The 12,680-nt window shown below is 45.8% G+C and overlaps 1 long non-coding RNA gene across 1 annotated transcript; it reads left to right on the forward strand.

Annotated features, from left to right (window-relative positions):
- Nucleotides 1-6,735: 6,735 nt before the first annotated feature.
- Nucleotides 6,736-12,111, forward strand: LOC145863071 (uncharacterized). The gene is made up of 2 exons (XR_014382402.1): nt 6,736-8,727; nt 11,871-12,111. It is a non-coding gene; the product is annotated as an uncharacterized LOC145863071 (long non-coding RNA).
- Nucleotides 12,112-12,680: the final 569 nt, after the last annotated feature.

Consider the following 12,680-nt stretch of genomic DNA (forward strand, 5'->3'; position numbering starts at 1 on the left):
TTTTAAACATTATGAGATCCTGTGCCATGGGTTAGTATTGTAAAATATAAATGTATGAGTTGTATTATCTCAGGACTTAACCCTGAGATAGAAATTAGAAAACATTCCTGCAGGTTATAAAAATATTGCAGAAAACAACTAATTGATTAAATGTGTTTTGGGAACAGTACTGTGTGAATGTGAATGAGAGTTGTGTGAGTGTGGAAATAAGTGTTAATCTGAAGTTTGGATAATAAGATATAGAAATGTGTTTAACCTCTTGGGGCTAGGGGGCAGTATTGAGAATTTTGAAAAAATATGTGCCCATTTTTAACTGCCTCGTACACCAACTTAGAAGCTAGAATATGCATATATATTTTAAGGTTTGGATAGAAAACACTTTGAATTTTCTAAAACGGTTTGAATGGTGTCTGTAAGTATAACAGAACTCATATGGCAGTCAAAACCCTGAGACAAATTCTGACAGGAAGTGGATACCTGATTTGTTGAATTACCTTTAAGCCTATGCCATTGAAACACACAGGGGCTTATTCATCGTTGAGCACTTCCTATGGCTTCCACTAGATGTCACCAGTCTTTACAAAGTGTTTTGAGTCTTATACTGTGAGATCTGACAGAACAAGAGCCTTGGAACGGTGGTGGCCGATTAGACTGGCGCGCGAGTTCATGTTGGGTACTCTCGTTCCAATACGTTTTAAAAGAGAATGCAATCGTCCGCCTTGAATATTATTCATGTTCTGGTTAAAAAAGGCACTAATGATTTATGCTATACAACGTTTGACATGTTTGAACGAACGTAAATATTTTTTTTCCCCTCGTTCATGAAGAGAAGTCCGGCGGGCATAGATCATGTGCTAACAACACGGAGCTTTTTGGACATAAATTGTAACCAGGGCAATAAATTGCAATGTCTGTACTGTGAGACGCCTAAGACAGCGCTACAGGGATACAGGACGGACAGTTGATCATCCTCTCAGTGGCAGACCACGTGTAACAACACCTGCACAGGATCGGTACATCCGAACATCACACCTGCGGGACAGGTACAGGATGGCAAAAACAACTGCTCGAGTTACACCAGGAACGCCCAATCCCTCCATCAGTGCTGAGACTGTCCGCAATAGGCTGAGAGAGGCTGGACTGAGGGCTTGTAGGCCTGTTGTAAGGCAGGTCCTCACCAGACATCACTGGCAACAACGTCACCTATGGGCACAAACCCACCGTCGCTGGACCAGACAGGACTGGCAAAAATTGCTCTTCACTGACTAGCCGCGGTTTTGTCTCACCAGGGGTGCTGGTCGGATTCGCATTTTTTGTCGAAGGAATGAGCGTTACACCGAGGCCTGTACTCTGGAGCGGGATCGATTTGGAGGTGGAGGGGTCTGGGGCGGTGTGTCACAGCATCATCGGACTGAGCTTGTTGTCATTGCAGTGCGTTACAGGGATGACATCCTCCTCCCTTATGTGGTACCCTTCCTGCAGGCTCATCCTGACATGACCCTCCAGCATGACAATGCCATCAGCCATACTGCTCATTCTGTGCATGATTTCCTGCAAGACAGGAATGTCATTGTTCTGCCATGGCCAGCGAAGAGCTTTGGATCTCAATCCCATGTTGACCAATAAGAGTATGATCAGTATCAACAGGATGATTTGCTTCATACTGATGAAAATTATACTCTGACTGCTGAGAATTTCTTAAAATATTCTAATGTTTATATCATTCCTGATTAAGGATTAGGTAAAAAACTCTGTGAACCAACGGATGGTGTTTTACAAGGGTAATATACTCATGTAAGGAAGTTTTTTATGCTTAAGTTAAGTTAAAAGATGTTTGATGCCTCATTTGTTTCTCATCTGTGTAATGTGTTTTTAAACCTTGTAATTTCATTTTTAAGTTGAGAGAATTCTCAAAATGGGGGAATGTGGTAGTACAATTACAATAATATTTTATGTTTATGCACCAAATGGTTGTTTTATGAAATAGAGTAAGGTTCTTAGAACTCTCTCACTTCCTTTCTGAGTTAACTGGAAGGAGTCTTTTGAAGCTTTGGCTGGCAACTGTTTAAGAGATGGCTTGTTGATAAAAACAAACAGCCACATTCCATTCTATGATTAATGGTGCATGTGAGACATATGTCTCCGGTCTGACTGAGCCTGCATTCATAGATAAGATTGTGTGTGTGACTCGAGAGAGAGATAGCCTAAAATAATATAACACAGACAGGTGTGACCAAGGTCATTGTGGAACGGGTAAGGGGTTTAGCTTACCTCTGGGCAGGTGTCTCGGAGCCTTACTCTGGGCACACACCGAGCAGGAGGAAACATAGATCCTCACATCCTTAGCCAAGGTGGGCCACCAGTACTTCCCAGTCAGACAGTGCACCGTCTGACCGATCCCCGGATGACCAGAGGAGGGTGACATGTGGGCCCAATATATCAACTGATCACGGACAGCAGATGGAACGTACATACGCCCGACCGGACACTGGAGGGGACCGGACACGTTCTGTACTTACCGCCTGCTCAATGTCCGCGTCCAACTCCCACACGACCGGCGCTACCAGGCAAGAGGCCGGGAGTATGGGAGTCTGATCCATGGGTCGCTCCTCTGTGTCATACAGCCGGGACAGCGTGTCTGCCTTCGTATTCTGGGAACCTGGTCTGTAGGACAGGACAAAATGTGTAAAAGGACAAAACGGGTAAAAAACATGGCCCACCTTGCCTGACGAGGATTCAGTCTCCTCGCTGCCCGGATGTACTCCAGGTTGCAGTGGTCAGTCCAGATGAGGAAAGGGTGTTTAGCCCCCTCAAGCCAATGTCTCCACGCCTTCAACGCTTTAACCACAGCCAACAGCTCCCGGTCCCCCGCATCATAGTTACGCTCCGCTGGGCTGAGTTTCTTCGAGAAGTTTTGGTGGCGTATCCGAGCGCTTTGAGAGCACAGCTCCTATACCAGCCTCGGTTGCGTCCACCTCCACTATGAATGCCAGAGAGGGATCCGGATGGGCCAGCATGGGAGCCGAAGTAAACAGAGCTCTTAGCTGCCCAAAATCCCTGTCCGCCTCAGCCGACCACTGCAACCGTACGGGACCCCCCTTCAGCAGTGAGGTATGGGAGCAGCCACCTGGCCAAAACCCCGGATAAATCTCCGGTAGTAATTGTCAAACCCTAAAAATTGCTGCACCTCCTTTACCGTGGTGGGAGTCGGCCAATTACGCACGGCTGCAATGCGGTCACTCTCCATCTCCACCCCTGATGTGGAAATGCGATACCCTAGGAAGGAGACGGCTTGCTAAAAGAATGGGCATTTCTCAGCCTTGACGTACAGGTCATGCTCCAACAGTCGTCCAAGTACCCTGCGTACCAAGGACACATGCTCGGCGCATGTAGCGGAGTATATCAACATGTCATCTATATACACCACTACACCCTGCCCGTGCAGGTCCCTGAAAATCTCATCAACAAAGGATTGGAAAACTGATGGAGCATTCATCAACACATACGGCATGACTAAGTACTCATAATGCCCTGAGGTGGTACTGAACGCTTTCTTCCACTCGTCTCCCTCCCGGATACGGACCAGGTTATACGCACTCCTGAGATCCATGTTTTGTGAAGAAGCGCGCCCCATGCATTGACTTAATTGCCGTGGTGATAAGAGGTAGCGGGTAACTGTACCTCACTGTGATTTGATTGAGACCTCTATAGTCAATGCATGGGCGTAGACCTCCATCCTTCTTCTTCACAAAAAAGAAACTCGAGGAGGCGGGTGAAGTGGAGGACCGAATGTACCCCTGACGCAGAGATTCAGAAACATATGTCTCCCAAAGCCACCGTCTCCGCTTGCGACAGGGGATACACGTGACTCCTGGGAAGCGCAGCGTCTGCCAGGAGATTTATCGCACAATCCCCCCCGTCGATGAGGTGGTAATTGAGTCGCCTTCTTTTTACAGAAGGTGAGAGCCAAATCGGCATATTCTGGGGGGATGTGCACGGTGGAGACCTGGTCTGGACTTTGCACCGTGGTAGCACCAACAGAAACCCCTACACACCTCCCCGAGTACTCTCGCGACCACACCGTGAGAGCCCTCTGTTGCCAGGAAATAGTGGGGTTATGAAGAGCTAACCAGGGAAGGCCTAGTACCACGGGAAACACAGGACAGTCAATGAGAAAGAGACTGATTCTCTCCTCGTAACCCCCCCGCGTCTCCATGGTCAGGGAGATGGTGGCTTCCCTGATTAGCCTGGACCCTAATGGTTGACTATCCAGAGTGTGAACCGGGTAAGGTCTAACTACAGGAATAATGGGGATCCCTAAACTAAGGGCTAACGCTCTGTCGATAAAATACCCAGCTGCGCCTTAATCGACGAGCGCCTTATGTTGGGAATGCTGGGAAAAATCAGGGAAACAGACAGATACAACCATGTGATCAACAGAGGACTCTGGATCAGTGTGGTGCGAATTCACCTGAGGTGATGCCAGAGTGCCCTGCCTGTTGCCTCGCCTCCCAGAGGAACCAACACGGCACCGACTGGCAGCGTGCCCTCTGCGTCCACAGATGGTGCACGTGATGGCTCCTCCTCCAGTCTCCCTACGAGCAGCCCTCCCAACTCCATGGGCACCGGAGCCGGTGTGCTGGAAGATGGCACTGACAGAGCCCCCTCTGGACGTCCGCGGGTGACCAGCAGGTTATCCAACCAGATGGACAAATCCACAAGTTGGTCAAAGGAGATGGTGGCATCCCAGCAGGCCAGCTCACGTCGAACGACTTTACGCAGGATGCACCGATAGTGGTCGATGAGGGCCCTGTCGTTTCAGCCTGCTCCGGCGGGCCAAGGTCCGAAATTCCAGGGCAAAATCCTGGGCGCTTCTCGTCCCCTGCCTTAACCTCTTGGGGCTAGGTGGGACGCTAGCGTGCCACCCGTGGTGCACTCCATCAACAGCAGGTGCATTTCAAGAGCGGCAATTTTGAATCCAAATAAATGTCAAAATTCAAATTTTTCAAAAATACAACTATGTTACACCATTTGAAAGATAAACATCTCCTTAATCTAACCACGTTTTACGATTTCAAAAAGGTTTTACGGCGAAAGCATAAATTTAGAGTATGTTAGGACAGTACATTTACAAGAGTTGTGTGTAATGTTTTGTCAAGTCAAAGACAGGGTCACCAAAACCATAAAACCAGCTAAAATGATGCACTAACCTTTTACAATCTCCATCAGATGACACTCCTAGGACATTATGTTAGACAATGCATGCATTTTTAGTTCTATCAAGTTCATATTTATATACAAAAACAGCGTTTTACTATGGCATTGATGTTGAGGAAATCGTTTCCCTCCAATAACCGGCAGTCAAGTCAGCGTCAGAAATTAAATAATTAAAATTAGAAAACATTGGTAAAATATTATATTGTCATTTAAAGAATTATAGATTTACATCTCTTGAACGCAATCAACTTGCCAGATTTAAAAATAACCTTACTGGGAAATCACACTTTGCAATAATCTGAGCACTGCGCCCAGAAAAATACGCGTTGCGATACAGACTAGACGTCATGTTGGGGAGATCTAAAATCGAAAATACTATGTAAATAATCCATTACCTTTGATTCTCTTCATCAGATGTCACTTCCAGGTATCACAGGTCCATAACGAATGTAGTTTTGTTCAAAAAAGCTCATCATTTATGTCCAAAAATCTCCGTCTCGTTAGCACATGATGTAAGCCAGCCGGACTTCTCGTCATGAACGAGGGGAAAAAATATATTTCCGTTCGTTCAAACATGTCAAACGTTGTATAGCATAAATCATTAGGGCCTTTTTTAACCAGAACATGAATAATATTCAAGGTGGACGAATGCATACTCTTTTATAACGTATTGGAACGAGGGTACCCAACATGAACTAGCGCGCCAGGTGTCTAATGGGACATCACCGTTCCATGGCTCTTGTTCGGTCAGATCTCCCTCCAGAAGACTCAAAACACTTTGTAAAGGCTGGTGACATCTAGTGGAAGCAATAGGAAGTGCCAAAATATTCCTAAACCCCTGTGTTTTTCAATGGGATAGGTTTAAAGTCAATACAACACATCAGGTATCCACTTCCTGTCAGAAAATGTCTCAGGGTTTTGCCTGCCAAATGAGTTCTGTTATACTCACAGACACCATTCAAACAGTTTTGGAAACTTTAGAGTGTTTTCTATCCATATATAATAAGTATATGCATATTCTAGTTACTGGGTAGGATTAGTAACCAGATTAAATCGGGTACATTTTTTTTATCCAGACGTGCAAATGCTGCCCCCTAGACCCAACAGGTTAACCTGTTGGGGCTAGGGGGCAGTATTTTCACGGCTGGATAAAAAAACGTACCCGATTTAATCTGGTTACTAATCCTACCCAGTAACTAGAATATGCATATACTTATTATATATGGATAGAAAACACCCTAAAGTTTCTAAAACTGTTTGAATGGTGTCTGTGAGTATAACAGAACTCATTTGGCAGGCAAAACCCTGAGACATTTTCTGACAGGAAGTGGATACCTGATGTGTTGAATTACCTTTAAGCCTATGCCATTGAAACACACAGGGGCTGATTAAGGAGATGTTTATCTTTCAAAGAGTGTAAGATAGTTGTATGTTTGAAAAATGTGAATTTTGACATTTATTTGGTTTCAAATTTGCCGCTCTTGAAATGCAACTGCTGTTGATAGGGTGCACCACGGGTGGCACGCTAGCGTCCGACATAGCCCCAAGAGGTTAAACACTGCTTCACCACTGCTCCTATCCTGGTTCATCCAAACACTTCCCGTCAGTTCATGGTGGAGGCCGATGCTTTGGATGTCAGAGTTGGGGCTGTTCTGTCCCAACGTTCTGCCCTGGACCTTAAGCTGCAGCCCTCTGCCTTCTTCTCCCACCGCCTCAACGATATGGAGAGGAACTACGATGTGGGGGAATCGGGAGCTTCTCCTGGTGAAGATGGCGTTGGAGGAATGGAGGCACTGGCTAGAAGGGGCGGAACATCCGTTCATTGTGTGGACCGACCACAAAAATTTGGAGTATCTCTTCACCGCCAAGTGCCTCAACTACAGGCAAGCGAGATGGGCCCTGCTGTTTACCGGGTTCAACTTTTCCTCTCCTAACGGCCGGGGTCCAAGTACGTCAAGCCGGATGCCCTGTCTCGCCGCTTTAACCCCACAGTTACCACCCCGGAACCCGAGACCTGTGCCTGACGCTGTCCGCTCCGCGGTCCTGGAGTGGGCCCATTCCTCCAGGCTTGCCTGTCACCCAGGATCTAGTCGGACTCTGGCCTTCGTGCGACAACGCTTGTGGTGGCCTACTATGGTTCCGGATGTTGCCGCGTTTGTCGCCACCTGCACGATCTGAGAAGAAGACTCCTCGGCAAGCTCTGGCTGGTCTTCTCCAACCACTGCCTGTCCCTCACCGTACCTGGTCCCATATATCCCTGGATTTCGTCACGGGTCTCACCCCGTCTGAGGGCAACACTGCCATCCTGACTGTGGTCGACCAATTTTTTCATAGCCGACCACTTCATTCCTCTCCCCAAACTACCCTCGGCCAAGGAGACGACTCAGCTTATGGTGCAGCACGTCTTCCGGATCCACGGACTCCCGGTGGACATGGTCTCCGACCGGGGTCCGCAGTTCTCATCCCAGTTCTGGAAGGCATTCTGCACACTCATTGGGTCGTCGGCCAGCCTGTCCTCCAGATTCTACCCCCAGTCCAACGGCCAGTCCAAGCGAGCCAACCAGGACTTAGAAACGACTCTTCGCTGCCTAGTCTCCGCCAACCCTACCAGCTAGAGTCAGCAACTGGTATGGGTTGAGTACGCTCGCAAAACCCTTCCTTTCTCTGCCACGGGTCTCTCGCCCTTCAAGTGTTCCTTGGGATGTCAGCCGCCGCTCTTCCCCGAGCAAGAGGAGGAAGTCAGCAATCCCTCTGCCCAGATGTTCATCCGCCGCTGTCGCCGTACCTGGAAGACAGCCCGGGCCGCTCTGTTGAAGACCACTTCCAGGTATAGGCGACAAGCGGATCACCACCGGACCCCTGTTCCACGCTATCGACTCGGGCAGAGGGTATGGCTCTCCACCCGGGACCCTCACTCCAGGTAGAGTCCCATAATCTTTCCCCCTGTTATTGCCTTACCTCCCTCCCTTATCTTATTTCATTTGCAAACATTGTATATAGACTTGTTTTTCTACTGTATTATTGACTGTATGTTTGTTTACTCCATGTGTAACTCTGTGTTGTTGTATGTGTCGAACTGCTTTGCTTTATCTTGGCCAGGTTGCAGGTGTAAATGAGAACTTGTTCTCAACTTGCCTACCTGGTTAAATAAAGTTGAAATAAATTTAAAAATCATCCCGTTCCCCATCTCTAGAGTCATTAGCCCCACTGCTGTTCATCTGTTGTTACCCCGTATCCTCCGTATTCAACCTACTTTCCATGTGTCAAGGATTAAGCCCGTGTCTCACAACCCTTTGTCTTCTGTTTCTAGTTCCACCCCTCCTCCCTGTGTCATCGATGGCCATCCGGCGTACACCGTGAGACGCCTCCTGAGTGTTCGACCATGGGGCAGGGGTTTCCAGTACCTGGTTGACTGGGAGGGTTATGGCCCGGAGGAGAGGTGCTGGGTCCCCACTAGAGACATCCTGGACCCAGCCCTCATCGCCGACTTCCAGCACCCCAGTCTACCAGGTATGTGCTCAGGTAGGACAACAGGTGGCACCCCTAGAATGGGGGTACTGTCACACTCTGATCTGTTTCACCTGTCTTTGTGATTGTTTCCACCCTCCTCCAGGTGTCATCCATCTTCCCCATTATCCCCTGTGTATTTCTACCTGTGTTCTCTGTTTGTCTGTTGCCAGTTCGTCTTGTTTGTTAACCTGTTAGGGCTAAGGGGCAGTATTGACACGGCTGGATAAAAAACATACCCGATTTAATCTGGTTACCACTCCTACCCAGTAACTAGAATATGCATATACTTATTACATATGGATAGAAAACACCCTAAATTTTCTAAAACTGTTTGAATGGTGTCTGTGAGTATAACAGAACTCAAATGGCAGGTCAAAACCTGAGAGATTCCTTTACAGGAAGTGGCCTGTCTGACCATTTGTTGAACTTCTTTTCCATCTCTATCATTTACTAAGGATCTCTGCTCTAACGTGACACTTCCCACGTCGTCCATAGGCGCTCAGAGCCCGGGAAAAAACAGAATGTCGTCATTCCAGCCCCAGGCTGAAACACATTATCGCCTTTCTCAAGTGGCCGATCAAGGGACACTGGCTTATGCGCGTGACCCCGACCGCCCCCGCCTTTGGGATTTTTTCCTCTGTTTGCCGAAAAGGAGATTCCCTGTCGGAATATTATCGCTTTTCTACGAGAACAATGTCGTAAAAATTGATTTTAAACAGCGGTTGACATGCTTCGAAGTACGGTAATGGAATACTTAGAATTTTATTGTCACGAATTGCGCCATGCGCGCGACACTTCTTTACTATTTCGGATAGTGTCTGGAACGTACGAACAAAACGCCGCTATTCGGATATAACGATGGATTATTTTGGACCAAACCAACATTTGTTATTGAAGTAGCAGTCCTGGGTGTGTATTCTGACGAAGACAACAAAAGGTAATCAAACTTTTATAATAGTAAATATGATTATGGTGAGTGCTAAACTTGCCGGGTGTCTAAATAGCGAGCCCGTGATGCCAGGGCTATGTACTTAGAATATTGCAAAATGTGCTTTCACCAAAAAGCTATTTTAAAATCGGACATATCGAGTGCATAGAGGAGGTCTGTATCTATAATTCTTAAAATAATTGTTATGCTTTTTGTGAACGTTTATCGTGAGTAATTTAGTAAAATGTTAGCGAATTCCCCGGAAGTTTGCTAGTTCTGAACGTCACATGCTAATGTAAAAAGCTGGTTTTTGATATAAATATGAACTTGATTGAACAAAACATGCATGTATTGTATAACATAATGTCCTAGGGTTGTCATCTGATGAAGATCATCAAAGGTGAGTGCTGCATTTAGCTGTCTTCTGGGTTTTGGTGACATTATATGCTGGCTTGAAAAATGGGTGTCTGATTATTTCTGGCTTGGTACTCTGCTGACATAATCTAATGTTTTGATTTCGTTGTAAAGCCTTTTTGAAATCGAACAGTGTGGTTAGATTAACCTCTATGGGCTAGGTGGGACGCTAGCGTGCCACCCGTGGTGCACTCCATCAACAGCAGGTGCATTTCAAGAGCGGCAAATTTGAATCCAAATAAATGTCAAAATTCAAATTTTTCAAACATACAACTATTTTACACCCTTTGAAAGATAAACATCTCCTTAATCTAACCACGTTTTACGATTTCAAAAAGGTTTTACGGCGAAAGCATAAATTTAGAGTATGTTAGGACAGTACATTTACAAGAGTTGTGTGTAATGTTTTGTCAAGTCAAAGACAGGGTCACCAAAACCATAAAACCAGCTAAAATGATGCACTAACCTTTTACAATCTCCATCAGATGACACTCCTAGGACATTATGTTAGACAATGCATGCATTTTTAGTTCTATCAAGTTCATATTTATATCCAAAAACAGCGTTTTACTATGGCATTGATGTTGAGGAAATCGTTTCCCTCCAATAACCGGCAGTCAAGTCAGCGTCACAAATTAAATAATTAAAATTAGAAAACATTGGTAAAATATTATATTGTCATTTAAAGAATTATAGATTTACATCTCTTGAACGCAATCAACTTGCCAGATTTAAAAATAACCTTACTGGGAAATCACACTTTGCAATAATCTGAGCACTGCGCCCAGAAAAATACGCGTTGCGATACAGACTAGACGTCATGTTGGGGAGATCTAAAATCGAAAATACTATGTAAATAATCCATTACCTTTGATTCTCTTCATCAGATGTCACTTCCAGGTATCACAGGTCCATAACGAATGTAGTTTTGTTCAAAAAAGCTCATCATTTATGTCCAAAAATCTCCGTCTTGTTAGCACATGATCTAAGCCAGCCGGACTTCTCGTCATGAACGAGGGGAAAAAATATATTTACGTTCGTTCAAACATGTCAAACGTTGTATAGCATAAATCATTAGGGCCTTTTTTAACCAGAACATGAATAATATTCAAGGTGGACGAATGCATACTCTTTTATAACGTATTGGAACGAGGGTACCCAACATGAACTCGCGCGCCAGGTGTCTAATGGGACATCATCGTTCCATGGCTCTTGTTCGGTCAGATCTCCCTCCAGAAGACTCAAAACACTTTGTAAAGGCTGGTGACATCTAGTGGAAGCAATAGGAAGTGCCAAAATATTCCTCAGCCCCTGTGTTTTTCAATGGGATAGGTTTAAAGGTAATACAACACATCAGGTATCCACTTCCTGTCAGAAAATGTCTCAGGGTTTTGCCTGCCAAATGAGTTCTGTTATACTCACAGACACCATTCAAACAGTTTTAGAAACTTTAGAGTGTTTTCTATCCATATATAATAAGTATATGCATATTCTAGTTACTGGGTAGGATTAGTAACCAGATTAAATCGGGTACATTTTTTTTATCCAGACGTGCAAATGCTGCCCCCTAGCCCTAACAGGTTAACGAGAGTCTTGTCTTTAAATGGCTGTAAAATAGTCATATGTTTGAGAAATTGAAGTAATAGGATTTTTAAGGTTTTGAAAATCGCGCCACAGGATAGCAGTGGCTGTTACGTAGGTGGGACGAATTCGTCCCGCCTAGCCTAGAGAGGTTAAGTCAAGCTGCGTTTTTGTGTCTCAGCTACTGCCTTTTCCAGTCTCTCTTTTTCTCGCCCTCCAGGTTTTGACCCTTGCCTGTCCTGACTCTGAGCCTGCCTGCCTGACCACTCTGCCTGCCCCTGACCCTGAGCCTGCCTACCGTCCAGTACCTTTGCCCCACCTCTGGATTATTGACCTCTGCCTACCCTGACTCTGAGCCTGCCTGCCGTCCGGTACCATTGCCCCACCTCTGGTTTACTGACCCCTGCCTGCCTTGACCTGTCTATTGCCCCTGTTGGATTATTAAAACATTGTTAATTCGACGTTGTCTGCATCTGGGTTTTACCATGACTAGAATAGAATAACAGTTTTGACATGAAAGCACAGCCAGATGTTTTAGTCCTTTAGCAGAAGCTCTTATCCAGAGCAACTTAGTGGAGCATTATGGTTAAGTGCCTTGCTCAAGGGTACATAGACAGAGGTTTCACCGAGTCAGCTCAGAGATTCAAACCAGCGACCTTTCAGTTACTGTCCCTACGCTATAAACCACTTGGCTACCTGCCACCTTGACAGTGTGTCTCTATACCTCTCAGTCTCTAAACCACAAGGATACCTGCCACCTTGACAGTGTGTCTCTATACCTCTCAGTCTCTAAACCACAAGGATACCTCCCACCTTGAAAGTGTGTCTCTATACCTCAGCCTCTGAAGACACCCAGCCATGGTTAGGATTATTAGAGAAGCTTTTCCTGCTGAAAGACAGTTTCATTTCTTCTGGTTTCAGAAATAATGTATTGGATATGTTCATAACCCCGTCCACCTATAAGATGTGGGGGGGGATCTGTATGACTAAGAAGAGATACAAAGAACTCTGATTGTAAAACGTCTTCTCT

This window comes from Salmo salar, chromosome 23, assembly GCF_965601325.2.
Source record: "Salmo salar chromosome 23, fSalSal1, whole genome shotgun sequence".
Lineage (NCBI taxonomy): Eukaryota > Metazoa > Chordata > Actinopteri > Salmoniformes > Salmonidae > Salmo > Salmo salar.